The sequence below is a fragment of the Pinus tabuliformis genome, chromosome 5_2, assembly GCF_031772625.1.
Source record: "Pinus tabuliformis cultivar Carrire ecotype Pingquan chromosome 5_2, CPIR1, whole genome shotgun sequence".
Classification (NCBI taxonomy): Eukaryota; Viridiplantae; Streptophyta; class Pinopsida; order Pinales; family Pinaceae; genus Pinus; species Pinus tabuliformis.
In genome coordinates this window covers 689,605,796-689,617,788 of record NC_142306.1, presented here as the reverse complement: position 1 = coordinate 689,617,788, position 11,993 = coordinate 689,605,796, and positions in this window count along the sequence as shown.

The window sequence follows — 11,993 nt, the reverse complement described above, 5'->3', positions numbered from 1 at the left end:
CCTTTAGTTGAAGATGATCACCCCTTGACTCTATCTTTTGGAATAAAAGTAGTCATGCATAACATAGATGCCGCTAGAATGAAGATAGGCATTCATATAACAATGTTCATCAAGGCCCTCTACCCTACATACTCTCACTTTCTTGAATCTCTACAAGCTAGTGACCAACTCAAGTCCATTACATTTGACTCTTGGGTGGAGAAAGTTACAGATTAAGAGAAATCCTTTGGAAAGAGGAAGATAACAACTTCGTCCTCTAAAATAATAGTGTGCCTTTCTCAAAAAGGGAAGAATCAGTCACATGATTTCCCTAGAGGAAGTGGTATTAAAAGAGGATGTGGAAGAAATAATTCCATAGGAAGCAGGGTTAAAACCATCAAGAAGAAATATCTCATCTTCATTGCATTTGTTGCGGCAAAGATGGAAATGATGCATCAACATGCAGAATCACCTCGGAGAAGATCAAAGATAAACAAAACAAAACAAAAAAAGACAAAGGTAAAACACCATATTCAAAAAAGATAAAGCACCTAAATTCACTCATTATATTGTTTCCCATTGTAATATTGGAGTAAATGAAGAATTGTTTCACACTTCATTTGCTTCTTGGAGATATTCATGGTTGCTTAACACAAGTGAAACATGCCACATGATATTTTGGAGAGAATTCTTTTAATACTTCAATGACAATGCAGATGGAACAATGTAGTTTACAGATAAATCAAGTCTCAAACCTTTAGGACTTGGCATCATGAGGCTTAAATTGTCTGGATGTCCTAATTTTATACTACATGATGTATTGTAGCTTCCAGAGATGAGAAAAAATATATTTTCCCTTATACAGATTTGCTTTCTAGGCCACTCTATTTGATATCTTCAGTGGTAAAGTAGAAATAAGGAATACATTTGACAACATGGTTGTTATGATTGGAGTGGAGGATGAAAGATGGTTTAAGCCGAAAGTGACATATGCTCATGCAAAAAATTCTGCATACTTCTACCATCATGATGAAGGTATGTTTCCATCTAGCCTTTCTATGGCATGTTAGATTTGGACATATTAATTATGACATCCTTTGTTTATTAAAAAAGGATGGTGTTTCTAGTTTTCCTACTATTCCTAGAAAATTGAAGCAATGTGATGCTTGTATCCTTGGAAAGCATAGAAAACAACATTTTCGTGGTTCCATTTTTAGAGCATGTAAAATTTGAACTAATTCATTCTAATTATGTGGCCCCATGCCTATTTTATCTTCTATTGGAAATAAATATATGGTGAGTTTTATTGATGACTACACTAGGATGTGTTGGGTGTACTTGTCAAAAGATAGATCTTAATTTTTTGAAAATTTTAGAAATTTTCATGTATGGATTCAAAATGAAGCACAATCACATATTGGAACTCTTCATACTCATAATGGAAGAGAATATACCTCTAATGAATTTGAAAACTATCTTCACCAACATGGGATTCAACACCAAACCACAATTCCATACAACTCTCAACAAAATGGTGTAGCTTAAAGAATGAACATGACTATGTTAAATATGGTTTGTTCCATGATGTTTTTCAGGTTGATGTTTTTGGTTGATGTGTTCCTATATGTAGTATATGTGAAAACAAATTTCCTTCTCATGCTCTCAGAAATAAGACTCCTTATGAAATGTGGTATGGTCACATTCCTTAGGTAAGACATCTCACGGTCTTTAGTTCCAATTGTTATGCCTTGATTCCCAAGAAGAAAAGAAACAAACTTGATGCAAGGAGTCATAAGTGCATCTTGTTAGGGTATTCAAATACCACCAAGGCATATCATCTTAGTAATGAGGTAAATAAGAAGTTTATTCTTTCCAAAGGTGTAATTTTTCTTAACTCTTCCAAGACTAACAACATTGTTGAGTAACAGCTTGATTGTTTGGATAGGTTCATTCATGTAAATACATATCATGAATTTGATAATGAGATTACACATCTTGAAGGGGGGGTCCCTATCTTGGATTAATCTTCAGAGTCTCCTTCTGAAGCATTGTCTCCCCTCATGAAGGGGACACTTTATCATATTAGGAAGACCCTTTGAATGATGTGATCAAGAGGATTGGAAGGTTGAATCTTGATGTAGGCTCGTCTCAATTAGCAAAGCAACATGGACCATCTCATAAAGGTCCCCCAAAATGGCTCATCAGAACACTTAGAAGTGTTCATCTTGATGAGGTAAAAAAGATAGGATCCAAAGGTTTTACCAGACAAGATGGAGGCGATGTGGATAATTCTAAATTGGTTGATATAGATGATATGGGTGTTTCATATGATTATGCTAAAAAAATTGAATTTATCTAATAACTTTCACCAACTTCCCTTAAAGAAGTTGCTTCTCATGATGAATGGAAAGAAGCAATGTAGGAGTATGATCCTTTTATAAAGAATGGAACATGAAAGTTAGTGGACCCTACATTCAAAACCAAACAAATTAGCTACAAGTGGTATACAAGAACAAGTACAAATCAAATGTCTTATTTGAAAAGCACAAAGAAATTCTCATGGCAAAAGGATTTGCATAGAAAGAAGGTATCGAATATGAGGAAACTTTTTCCCCCATAGCAAAACAGACAATCGTTCAAACTATTTCTGTTTTGGCACTTCAAAATGAATGGAAAGTTCATCAAACAGATGTGAAGATTGATTTCCTAAATGGATACTTATAAGATAATGTCTTCATGTCTTAGCCGAAAGGTTTTGTTATGAAAGGATAGGGACTAAAAGTAGGTAAACTCATAAAATCCTTAATATCGCCTAAAACAAGCACCATCACCATAGTATGGAAAGTTAGCGAAGCATCTTTTGAAATTGAATTTCAAACACTTTGATCTTGATGATGCAACTCTATTTGTCAAGAAAGTTGGCAAATTTGTTGTATATCCTATAGTGTATGTAGATGTTCTATTGATAGCAGAGAACAATGACAACTATGTTGCATTCATAAAGAAAGAGTTGAAGGAGGGCTTTGAGATAACAAATTTGGAACATCTTCACTACTACTTGGGCATTAAAGTGACTCAACATCCAAAGTACATATTCATCTCCCAAAAGAAGTACATTCAAGAATTGTTGAATAAGTTTGTCATGGTTGAATGCAACCTTATATATACTCCAATGGAACAAAATTTGAAGCTCACATCAAAAGAAGGAAATGGATTTGAGGATGTAAACAAGTACAAACAACTTGTGGGAAGTCTTATTTACCTTACTACAACCAAACCTACAAAAATTTCGTTGTTGGGATTCTTTATAGGTTTATGCAAAAACCTTTGGAAAGACATTGGTTGGAAACAAAAAGAGTTCTAAAATACTTAAATGGAACTCAAATATTCATAGGTGGATGACTTTAGCTTGATTCGATATTCTAATTCAAACTTTGATGGGGATAAACAAAAATAGAGTATCAACTTTAAGTTATTTCATGAGTCTTGGATCGACAACTATCTCTTGGAGGTCACACAAATAGCTAGTTCTAACAAATTTCACAACAAAGGAAAAATGCATAGCATTGTAGAAGCAAGAAAATAGATTATGTGACTCGGAAAAATGTTTGAATAATTATAATATTATTAAAATAACAAAACCATAATAATTAAATTCAAAAATACATATATAATAATATTAAATAAAAGATTTTTAGCGGAGGAGCGCAAGACGAAAAACTAAGGTTACAGGTTGTTACAGAGGCTGTTCTCCATGGAAGGACGCAAAGGAGGGAGCTCCACTCCCTCCTACAAGCAGGTTGTGGCCAACAAGGGCAAAAAACCAATGGAAAATGTTAGAGAGCCTTCAAAAGGAAGGAAAAGAAACAGTGAAGAGGAACAAGAGGGAACTATGTCAAGGGAGCATAATGGCGCAAAGGAAAATGAGGAAGAAGACAAGGAGCAAGGATAAAAGACAAAGCACACATGGGACCATGCAAACGCAAAGCGGCGGTAACACCCAGAGTCATTTTAAATGATCCTGCATTGCAGGCGCACAAGGACCACATGTAGACATATGCAATCATTTGTAAATTCATGGGTTTATGGCCCACTGAAAAAGCCTTACAAACATGGATTAAATACCACTGGAAACCAAAAGGCAGCATTGACCTACATCTTGGGTCTAAGGGTTTCTTCACTGTGGTATTTGCAAATATTGAAGATAAGGACAGAATGTTTGAAGGAGGGCCCTACTTTTATGCTATAGAAAGCCTCTATATGGGACCTTGGATTATGAATTTTGTTCCGGAACGCGAAACTTTTACTTTAGTCTCGATTTGGGTAAGACTCTACTCTCTACCTCTTGATTACTAGCAAACGGAATCCCTATCCACCATAGGAAATAAGTTAGGACGTTTTGTCAAAGCTTCTTAGGCCACTAGAAGGGGAAAGTATACTTCCTTTGCTAGAATATGTGTGGAGATGGATCTCTCTAGAACCATGCCGGATGAGATTATCTTCGAAGTTTTTGATGAAGAATGGGTAAAAACAGTAGATTATGAACATATTCCATTCAGATGTCGCAAATGCCACGAGCATGGGCACCTGTTCAGAGACTTCCCTCTCAGTAAAATAGAGAATAAAAGCAAAACTGACACAATGAAGGATTCAGAAAGCTTCTTCAAGGTGGACAGAACAAGTTTCAAGTTCTCAAAGAAGACGAAGGTATAATAGAAACAAACCAGGAAAAGGGAGGAAGTCCAGTGGAGGAGGGGAAAGAAGAAGATAGTGAACAAACACAAGATAATAAAAAACAGAAAGAAACTATGATGAGTGATGCAGAATAGGAGATGGACCATGAAATGACCCAAAGTGAGATGGAAATGGAGGACCATGAACTCCAGGAAATTCTTGAGAAAGAGAACCTAGATTTGGAAGGTTTCTTGAATCAAGGAACCAGAGAAGGGATAGACTCGTTACCTACAGAGGAGTTCAATAGAGTTCAGCAGCTGTTTTTATGGAAAACCTAGACTAAAGGGGTGGAGAGACAAAGAAACAATGATAGGCAGGGCAACGAAGGAGTGAAAATGATGAAAAACACAACAGGACTAGCACCCAGAAACCTAGGAAAGAAAAGAGGCAGAAAAAAGCAGAATGAGCTGTTGATGGAATGTGGAAAGCTAATGATAGATTCAGGTAAGATGAAAGACCTATCCAGTTACTCCTTTACTAATCTTTAATTATGAAGTTCACTTCTTGGAATATCAGGGGTCTAGGTAGTAAAATAAAACAAAGATTACTGAGTAACAGAATGAAACAAGCAGCTTCGGATGTGATCTTCATCCAGGAAACTAAGTGTTCCATTCAGAAGATAAGAGATATCCATAGTAAATGGCTCAATAGATTTGAGTTTCTGGAAGTCAAAGCAGAGAATACAACAGGAGGTATTCTCACTCTTTGGAACCCACAAAAAATTGGCTTAATAGATGCGAAGGCATCTAGGGATTATTTATCTGTAGTCATTCAACCTGTGGGAGACAAGGAAACCTACATGGTAACGAATGTTTATGGCCCTCAAAGAATGGATGATAAACTCAGACTTCTAAACTCTCTGGAGAATCTCAGAGACAGATATGCAGGAATACCCTGGATCTTGGGGGGTGATTTCAACATGATCAAATCACTTACGGAGAAAAAAGGGGGAACTAGAGTTCTAGGAAAAGACTCTTTGGCATTTCAAACCTTTATCGATAAGATGAAGCTTGTGGACATTGTAACGAGTAATGGTATCTTTACTTGGAACAATAAAAGAGGAGGAGAGTCTCAGGTGGCCTCAAAATTAGACAGATTCATAATCTCAGAGGATCTTATGCTCAATGACAAGGAAATGGTAGCAAGAGTTCTCCCCTTTGGAGGCTCAGATCACTAGCCAGTTCAACTGGAGGTTCAGGGCATTGGTACCCCCAGGAACAAACCTTTTCGATTTGAGAACATCTGGCTTTCCCACCCAGATTTCATCAGCAACATAGCCAAATGGTGGTCAGAATATTTAAACATTCAGGGCACCAGAATGTTCCTTCTTCAGAAAATACTAAAACACATCAAGCTTCGGCTTAAAGATTGGAACAAGAATGAATATGGCAATATTTTTGAGGAGAAAAAAACTATTGAAGGTAAAATGCAGGAACTCAACCAAGCCCTTATGATGGAGGGATATGATAAAGTCAAAAGTGATCAAGCTACCAAACATCAACAAAACTGGGAGAATTTATGCAAACAAGAGGAAATATTTTGGAGACAAAAATCTAGAGTTCAGTGGCTAAAAGAAGGTGAACGTAATACTAGATTTTTCCACAAATCCACCATGGCGAATAGAGCTCATAACATAATTTCTTTAATCAAGGACGAAGGGGGAAATATTCTCAATTCTCATGAAGAAATAGAAGCAGTACTAGTTCAGCACTTTCGAAACATAGCTCAGGAAACCTGTTATGATAGAGAACACTCCATCCGGGACTTCACTAAGCATATACTGAGGCTGGTGCCTAGAGAGGATAATGTCAACCTTTATAGGCCAGTGACTGAAGAGGAGATTAGTGGGGTACTCAAAGAAATGCAGAATGGTAAGGCGCTAGGCCTGGATGGTCTCAATGTTGATTTCTTCAAAGCTTGCTGGAATATTGTCAAACAGGATATTCTGCATGTAGTGGAAGACTCCAGAATGAAAAGAACCATTTTGAAGGCTCTGAATACCTCTTTTATAGCCCTGATTCCTAAATAGGAGTTGGCTCAAACCCCTGATAGGTTCAAACCTATAGCCTTGTGAAATGTGGTTTACAAGATAATATCAAAAGTTGTAGCCAATAGACTCAAACCCCTCCTCCCTTCCCTAGTTTCGGGGGAACAATCTGGATATGTGGAAGGAAGGCAAATTCTTAATAACATCATTCAAGCACATGAAGTGGTGCACTATCTTACTAGCAAGATAAAGGTTGGAATGATCATGCAATTGGACATAGCCAAAGCTTATGATAAGCTGAATTGGATCTATATCAGGAAAGTTCTTATTGCTTTTGGGTTTGATCACAATTTGGTGAGATGGATCTTGGCTCTGGTTACTTCTTCCAGTTTTTCAATTTTGGTCAATGGCTCTCCTTCGGAGACTTTCATTCCTTCTAGAGGCCTCAGGCAAGGTGACCCACTCTCTCCCTTTCTCTTCATCCTCATGATGGAAGGACTGGGTTGGTCTATCAAGCATGCAAAAGAAGTTGGTAAAATCAAAGGTTTCCAACTCTGTGACAATGGACAAGCCATGACTCATCAACAATTTGTTGATGATACCATGCTACAAGGAATCCCTGCAGTCAAAGAAGCTCTTGCCTATAAACAAATCCTCAGTGACTTTGCCATGGCTTCAAGTATGGAATTTAATCTCTCCAAGTCTAAGATTTTTTTCTTCAATACTAACATTGCTATTCAGAGGAACATATCTAGAATTTTGGGCTTTAAAGAGATTCCCTCCCCTCAAAATATCTGGGGGTTCCTCTAACTACTAAACCGTTACACAAGAGCATCTGGGAGCCGTTGATTAATAAATTACAAGATAAAACTAGGAAATGGACTATGAGATCATTAAACTTGGCTGGTAGGTTGGTCCTCACAAAGGCTGTACTACAATCAATCCCAATCTTTATGCTTTCAGCTCTCCCAGCTCCTAAAGGAGTCCTGCATCAAATCAGAAACATACAAAGAGACTTTTTGTGGGGGAAGGGGGAAGAAAATAAGAAATGGGCCTTAGTAGCCTGGGAAAAAATCTGCAAACCCAAAAACCATGGGGGCCTTCGATTAGATGATCCTGAGATTCTAAGCAAGGTTTTAAGGGCAAAATTATGGTGGCAATGGACAAAAGAACCAGAGGCACAATGGGTTATCATTTGGAAAGAAAAATATGCTAGCTCATGGAAAGATAATGACCACATAAGGATGGATGGTAATATAAGGGGATCACACATTTGGAATAAAGCCTGGGAAAACAGAGGCTTAATTCAAGATAACAGCTTTTGGGAAATTAAAGAGGGAGACTTAGCTTTATTCTGGGAGGACATATGGCAACAAGAACCTATTCTGTTAAAGGAGGATTTGGAGAATCTCAAAGCAGAGACAGATACTAAGGGGTTTACCAAGGTTAAGGCATTTTGGGATCAAAATAATAGTATAGGGAAATGGAGAAACTGGAGGAAATTTGATTTCAAAAATGACAGTCCCCTGAAAGCTAAGGCTGAGAGACTCATGAAAGAGTTAGAACAAAGGAAAATTCTAGTTTCAAGGGGGAATGACCAGCTAAGATGGGGCAACAATAATGCGGGGACCTTTAATCTCAAGGAAGCTAAACTCATTCTCCTTGAACTAGATTCCCATGCTCCGGATAGGATTTGGAAAAACCTATGGAGGCATCAAGGTTGGATGAAAATTAAACTTTTTATGTGGCTGGCTCTGCACAGGAAAATTCTGACCTGGGATAATATTCGGAAGAGGGGTATCTTGGGGCCATCCAGATGCCAGCTCTGTGAAGCTCAAGAGGAAACAATGGAGCACCTTCTCAACAATTGCATTTTCACTTCCAGATTATGGGATTCTTTTGCCTCTATCTTCCAACAATATGACAGAGACATTGGGAGTATTTTCAATACCCTTATCAACTGGAGAAGGAACTTTTCGGATAATGAAGTTTTGAGTTTAGCTTGGGCCCTTACACCAAGCTTCATTATTTGGAATGTCTGGAAAGAAAGGAACAATAGAATCTTCAAGAATGTTAAGAAATCTTCCCATTGTCTTTATGATCTAATCCTAAAACAGATTAAGGAGATGGTTGGCACTATAGTTCGAAATCTCCTTCGAATCCCCCTTTTGCAACAGATTTGAGGATTCTCTGTCAGCTAGAGTTGCAGGGACTTATTCCTCAGGGCTTAGTTAGGAAAGTTTCAATTTTGGATCCTGAGCTAGATTTCTGGCATCCTCCCCCTAAGGGTTTTCTGAAATTCAACATTAATGGTGCTTGGAAAGGTAATCTAGGCACGGCCGGCCATGGAGGGGTGTTAAGGGATGGAAATGGAAGTATTTTGTTTATCTTCCATTGTCATTTAGGAAGAGCCACCAACAACATGGCGAAGTTAATGGCTATGGAGAAATGTCTAGAGTTCCTAATTCAGGAAAATCGCCAAAATGTGATCATTGAAGTTTATTCAGAGTTAATCATTAACTCAGTCAAGAGAATCAGTTGGGGAACGAAACCAGAAAAAGCCTCAAGAAACTGGAGGCTGATCCAGGTCTTTCAACAGATTCACAGTCACCTCCAATGCCTGAGAACAGTCAGTTTTTCACATGTGCAAAGAATGGCCAATAAACTGGCAGATTTTCTAGCCAATCAGGAGCGATCTGCGCGGATAATAGGGTGGCGACGAACTGGCATGAGCTACCTCAGAATAGATTAAAAGCAAAGTGTCAAGACCAAGCAAATGAAGATAAGACAGTGTTTCTGAAAAGAGCCATGGAGGCGGGTACAGATGACTAGCAATTTTTGTTTAGCAGTTTGCTCACAGTCGGGTCTTTTGAGGGCTGCTTGCAGTGGTCAACCTGCGATTCCCAAGTTAATATGTTCACTATAATTTCTAGTTACAACAGCGAGGATGATTTGGTTTTGTGGATAACATGCAGGATGGTGGTTGCTTCAGTTCACATCGGTTCAAGAAGGGTAGACACTGCGAACGGTCGGGAACCGGGAACTCTCAGAGGTCGCAATACCAAGGGTTTTTCCATTTGGTTCACTTTACCGCGACCTGAGCAGTTTTCCGGTGATCGCAACCCTAACAAGCGGGAAGCGGTTTTTCCTTTTTGGGAGCGATTCCACTCAACGTGCTCCACGTGGCGGTGGGGTCGGGAGGAATACCGCCCTCATCGCACGCTATTGTTTGCGAATGTAGGTGGGTGCGATATTATTCTCAACCGTCGGATCTTGCAAAGCAGATCTACGGATGAGATTGATCGAGCATGTTGGTGGGTCCTTATGGTAAACGGCGTGCTGCTTATCATAGCGATATTAGCCATAGCCATTGGATCGAGCGGAGAGGTTCGACGGTTGAGATTAAAGAAGCAAGTTAGGAATTGGCGGGAAGCGTTTGTCCTTGGTGTGAAGAGGCTTATCACTCTGGCCAATGATTCGTGGGTTAGGGAGTTGTGCGGATATGAAAACTTTATAATATTGGCACTGTTGTTTCTTTTCAGGTCCGAATCCAGACTCTTGTATTTTTCTTTAGAGAGTTGTAAGGTTTGGTTGTAGGGGGCGAGGCTTTTGCTTTGGGCCCAGTTACAGGTTTTGATGGGTTCTTTCCTTGGTCAACGACCCTACGAAAATTGTTGTATTTTATGTACTTTATTTGATGGTTAAAGAAATTGAAGATCCGACTCTTGCATTAGCAAAAAAAAAAAATATTAAATAAAACTTATCTTAATAATATTAATAACAAAATTATATATATATGAACACCATCCACAAGGTCTTGGATAGACGGTGATCAGGTGATCTGTTAAGACACTCCTTGATGTGAAGTCACTGGTTCAATTCCCCACCCTGAGCGTGGTGATATATTGGACATGATGAAGATGTAATCCTGCCAAGCTTACAAAAAAATGATATTAACATTAGTATAAAAATCTACCCCATATATATATGATTTGGAAGATAATGTCAAGGCTTTGAAACTATCTACAAAAACATTACTAGATATAAAATTATAAACATATAAATATTAATATAAAAATATAATTATAATATAACTAAATCATATGTATATTTGGTTGACATTTCAAGCCAACAAAAGTGGTTCAAGTATGATTCATCATTACGATACTTTAATAATAAAAATGAATGTTATAAAAAAAAACAAAAAAATAATAAATCACATATAACAAACTAAAATATAAAAAAAATACTCAATATAAATAAAATATCAAATAACATAAATGATAAAAATATAATAATATATTATTAAATAAATGATGGAATTAATTATAATATTATTAAAATAACAAAAAGTATGTATATAATAATAATAAATAGAATATATCTTAATAATATTAATTAATATTAATAACAAAATTGTACATGTAAAGAGTGCACTGTTAAGCCATAGGTAAGCTATCGGTATTGACTTAATATATATATATAACAAAATTCCAAAAGATGTATAATTATATATTGTTTTGAATTTTGTTATAATTAATTCCCATATTAATATATATCTTTTTGAATTTTGTTATAATTAGGTTTTCATATTAATATTCTCATTTATATTTTATTTAGTTTGGTTATTTGAATTTTGTTATAATTAAGTCTCTATATTAATATTCTCATATATATTTTATTGGTTATTTTATTTTAGTTAAATTATTATATTTTATATTAATATTTATATGTTTATAATTTTGTTATTAATATAAATTAATATTATGATTATATAAAGAAGGTTTAATTTATAAAGGAAATAATTTTTTCATGAGAATTTGGTAATATAATTTTAAGTAAGATTGTGATTTTTTTTTGTTTAAAATACACTTTTGAATGCATAAATGGATTCAACACCCTGAAAAACCCTTAAGGCACTAGAATTCTATAAATTAAACAACTTAAATCAAGTTTTTTAAAATATTGTCATATTTTTGTTAATATTAACGCGAGAGAGAGAGGAGAAGAAGACCATTTTGCCTATAAGTTAGAATATATATATATATATATATATATATATATATGTGTTAGAATTTATATATATAAGTTACAATTATTTAATTTTTTATTCATATTTAGTACGTTTGATTCTACTATGTTATATTTTATTGATTACTTTTTGTTTTTTCTCTAAAGTTTATTTGACTAAATGTCTATTGACTTTTTGTTCAATTTTGAACTTTCTGGAATTTCTCATCCTGCATCTCTCACCTAATTATATAATGAAAATTGGTTAGATTTCTCATCAAAT